Genomic DNA, 5,324 nt, shown 5'->3' on the forward strand with positions numbered 1-5,324 from the left:
CCTCTTGTGTATTGTTGTGTCTTGGCCTGCATGTGAAGTCTGTGAAGCGATAATGAAGACTTGGAAAATCAGAATATATGGAAATAAAATGTATAAATGCATGAAAAAATTAACCGTACATTTGTTTATTCAGCAGAGTTTCCTGCAAATTGATCTGATTGCATTATTTATTTTTTTTAATAATGTCCTGCCCAGCTTCTCGGGCAAATCATATAGCAGATGTAGATGCCCATATCGGCTGTTCAGATTTACTACACAAAAGAGAAGTGTAGGATACTTCTCTTGTTGCCTTATTTGTATTTTGACTTTATTAAATGTATTTATATTATCATTTGGAGCAGCCGGGCCGGAGCAGGAGGGGATAGAAAGAGAGAAAAAGGAAGACCGAGGGGGGAATTGTGGGGACAAGAAGGGGATTAGACAGAGAGACAAAAACAACAACAGCAAACACACAACAACAACAACAACAACAACAGAGCAACATCAGCAAATACGACATGTACAAATATGATGGTAAAAGTAATAGCAAATAAGCAGTTAGCGAAAATAAAAAATAATACAGAAATGACAATGAGCATTATTACACTAAAAATGGAGCAATATGAATACCAATAGAAATAGTGCTATTGATAATAAACAATACCAATACTTTACCTTTATTATCAGCAATACAATTGTTCAAATGCAACAATACATATACGTAATGATAACTTGAGATACAAAAGAATGCAGAAAAATGGAGGGGAAGAAAGAGAAGGAACCTACATTAACCTTGTAGATTGTTATAGTAACAATAGGTTAAGCTTTGTCAGTGTGCCATGTGTTATACCCAGTTTACCCTAGGGCAACAACGTTAATATATGTTTGATGAAACGTGATTATGTGCATGAGTGTATGTGTGCATATGTACTTGTATATATACAGAATGTGTATATGTGTGCTTGTACAGTGAATGTATATGTACAGTATGTGTATATGTGTGTTTGTACAGTGAATGTATATGTATAGAATGTGTATGTGTGTGTTTGTACAGTGACTGTATATGTATAGTATGTGTATATGTGTGTTTGTACAGTGAATGTATATGTACAGTATGTGTATATGTGTGTTTGTACAGTGAATGTATATGTACATTATATGTATGTGTGTGTTTGTACAGTGAATGTATATGTACAGTATGTGTATGTGTGTGTTTGTACAGTGAATGTATATGTACAGTATATGTATGTATGTGTTTGTACAGTGAATGTGTATGTACAGTATGTGTGTGTTTGTACAGTGAGTGTATATGTACAGTATGTGTATATGTATGTTTTTACAGTGAATGTATATGTACAGTATGTGTATACAGTATGTTTGTATAATGAGCGTGCGTGTGGATGTACGAACTTTGAGTGTGTAAATATGTACTGTATTTGTATATGTATGTGGAAGCGTAGGTATCTATGTATGTGTGTGTGTATGTATGTGTGTGAGTATATGTGAATTTGCATGTACAATACATTTGACTCCCAGTGTGTGCGGGAGCCAGAGTACGGCCCCAGCCTCCCCGAGAGCCCATCCCACAAACAGTAGGTGTGGTGCCCAGGGAACCAGCGACCACCGCCCCCACGCAGCCAAGCCGGACAGCGACAGGAACCCCAGAGCCTGGCCCACCGCGCCGCCCACAAGGGCCAGCAGCAGGCCGCAGACAGACGCACCCGGCAGAGGACAAGGCACGAGAAAAGCAGGGGGCAGCCAGACCCCAAGCCAGCGAGAGACCACACCTCACACGGACAGAAAGGCGGGGCACCCCGCCCGAGGGGCCCGGAGACCCCCCGCAACCGGACGGGAAGACCGCCCCCGCCCCACCAGCAACCGGGCCAACACGAGCCCCCCCACCCCTGGAGAGCGCGGCGAGGCCAGCCCACGGCCACCCCACCCAAGCCGGCCGCCACAGGACCACCCAGCACGGGGCCACGGGAACCACCCACCCCACCCGCAGGGACCCCAACGATAGAGATGGAACAACCAGCAACCGCCCCGCCGAGTCCCCCCCTGAGGTAGGGGGAAATAAATAAATAAAATTAATAAATAAATAATATTAATAATATTAATATTAACAAAATATATTAAAAATAAGAATAAATAAATAATTAAATCTATTTTTTTTTTAAAAAGACTTAAAAGAAGATCACAGACATGCTGACACACAAGGTCGCTACCCCAACAACTGGCCGACTCGCAGCACCTTGGAATAACCTGCAGCACCAAGCTACCACAGTAGACGCAGGGACCAGACCCAGCAGGCCCCAACCAAGACGGGCCCCCGGAAGGGATGGACGGTGGGACCCAGGAGCTCCAGACACGCAGTCCGGATGCAGTAGCCTGAGGCGCCGACCCCCACCCGACAGGCAGGCCCAGAACGTACCCCCAGAAATATACATACATATCTATATACATACACATACACATGTACACGTACACACACATACACATATATATACATATATACATACATACATACATACACACACACACACACACACACACACACGTACACATACATATACACAGTTTGTCAGCCCCGACAACCTTTACGCGCGCGCGCTGCCACCAGTCACAACATCAGCCACCCCCCTGCACCAGACCCAGCAGCCACGGGCGCCCACACCACAAACAAACGGCAGCAGAAACAGCAGCCACAACACCCCCAGACAGCCAGCACCACCCAATCAAATCAAAGCGATAAAAAAAAACCGCGACCGGCAACCACACGCCAACAGGATCACAGAGACCAGCCAGCGCCAGCAAGCCCAAACACCAACACGCAAACAAGAGACACCAACACCCCCCCCCCCCCACACCAAAAGACCCCACCACCCCAAACCAAACCCGCACAAACACACCACCGCCCAAACAACCGAGACACAGCATCCAGACCAGACACGGGCGCCGCGCCGCCACCACATCAAGTCGCCAACAGAGACCCCACAGCGCAAGGTCGGGCCACACGGGCACGGACCCCACCCAACCGGAAGCGAGACCCGCGCGACGCCACGCACAAATAAATAATAAGATTAAACAAAAATAATAATAATTTAAAAAAAATAAATAAATAATAATAATAATAAAATAAAATACAAATTAAATCTGATTCTGATTGCATTATTAATAAAAACAAATTTAATTAAAAGGGGAACTGCACTTTTTTTTTAAAATGTTGCCTATCGTTCACAATAATTATGAGAGACAAGAACACACGTCTTTTTTTAATTAGGATTTTAAAAATGATAAAAACCGCTTGGAAGATGCGGCTTATGGCTAATAGCGAGACTTCCTTCTCTGCCGCATTTATTTCAGTTTCCATAGCAGCGCACCTCTGACTTCCGGCATCGACTGTGTGTTCCTACTTAAGCAAACAAACAAGTGTGTGTTCTAATAGAATAGAATCGAATAGAATGGACTTTATTGTCATTATATTTGCATAGAACGAGATTAAGGACTCCAATTTAAGGTGCGGTAGTGGGAACAAATATGGGGTAAAAATTAAAAAAAATTACACAACAGGTAATAAAGAAAAAACTAACAATTGAAATAAACAGACTACTATCCAATAAAAATAATAAGCAATCCTGTAATCTAATCACGGCAGACTTGGTAACAGACAACAAAGACGACTACTTTTGGACAAATGAATATTCACAACTTTATCTTTTTGAAGCTGAATATACGGAAGATGAACTGCTGCTTATAGAAGCGAGCACGAAGAAGTCCAGAGAGTGAGGTCGGTGCGATTTGATCTCGCTGCAAATCTGGAACTTTTGAGCTAAACTATGCCGAATTATTGGAGTGCCCAAATCAACTGGAAACGTCCCCAGCCAGCTTAACCAAACAAACCATCGAGTGAGTCACCACTATTCTATTGTTCATAATACATGCAGCAAATCACCGTACAACTACAGTACATATGCTGTTGAGCTGGTTGTGTACAAACAAAACATGAACTGTGGGCTAATACTTTACAAATACTGTAATATGATTGTTCATGTTTTTCCAGTCAGTACAGGTAATTGTCCGATCGCATTGTGTTGTGCATTACAAACTCAAACACGTTTCGTCCTGACGTAGAAGCCAGCTTATCTCTTGCCGTGGTTAGCTTTTACAGCTAATACAAAAGCATGCCGATGTGTTAGTATGCTAGAAAAAGAACTCCTCAGTGTTCACTCTTACAATAACATTGTCACTACAGCTTGGTTATTATACAGGTTACGGAACATAAATGAAGTATTGTTGACGGTTTTTGAATGCATTTTTAAAGTGATTTAAAGGTATAATTGATTGCTCCCATTAGCTGCATTGCTAACTACCTAGAACGAGACGATTTTTACATGGTAGAATGCAAAAAAAACAAAAAACTTTTGTCTTCTTGTCTCTCATAAGGATTGTGAACGATAGGCAAAATTCCCCCAAAAAATGCAGCTGTTTTGGACACTGGACACCTAAAATTGTATTTTAACGTGAAATGTAATCATTTACATCAGGGATGTCAAAGTGTGGCCCACAACTAGAGTTTTGTTAGCCCGCTGAAAATTGTCCAAATAAAATCAAATGAAAACTAACAAGAACAGTACATATGTAAGAAAAAAGATGTAATACACGGGAAATATGTAATATAAGGGCAAAAAGCTCAAACTTTTATACTGATAATTAATAATCATATGCTGAAATTTATCAATTGAGTGGGCTTATTGTTGTGAGTATATGTATATTGTAATAACATACTAAATATGGTTATATTTTAAGTTTATGTATTGTATTGTTGATCAAGATTCATATTATTTTATCAGTGATGGGGAAGGACATTATAAGCTTCACAATGTTTCTTTTATTATCAGGTTTTGGTTGTTGTTTTTTTACAAATGCCGATATTGTATTGCAGATGCTTTTTTTTCCTTTTTGAATTGTGATGAAGAATATTTTTTGTTTGGTCTGTCCGAAATAAATAAAACAAACATATTCATTCGTCACATACAACACAAAGTTGGCACAAAGTGTTGTCGTTAAATATGACGTTTGTTTTTATCATTTTTTTCTTTTCCAAAATAAAAACAACAAAATGTGCGTGATTTGACTTTTCAGTATGCGGCACCTGGTGGAAAAAGTTTGGACACGTTAAGTAGCTCAATATGTGTCTTATCTGACTTTGAGTTGAAAAATGCTTATTATTATTTTGTACGTGTTGAAAAGAGCAATAATTTGGTGGAGTGGCCCACATAAAATATTGTGCAATATATTGTACATTCCTGCTTTTTAATAACCCCCAGAGACATCAAATGTTTTCA

This window comes from Entelurus aequoreus, linkage group LG03 (genome assembly GCF_033978785.1).
Source record: "Entelurus aequoreus isolate RoL-2023_Sb linkage group LG03, RoL_Eaeq_v1.1, whole genome shotgun sequence".
NCBI classification, from domain to species: Eukaryota; Metazoa; Chordata; class Actinopteri; order Syngnathiformes; family Syngnathidae; genus Entelurus; species Entelurus aequoreus.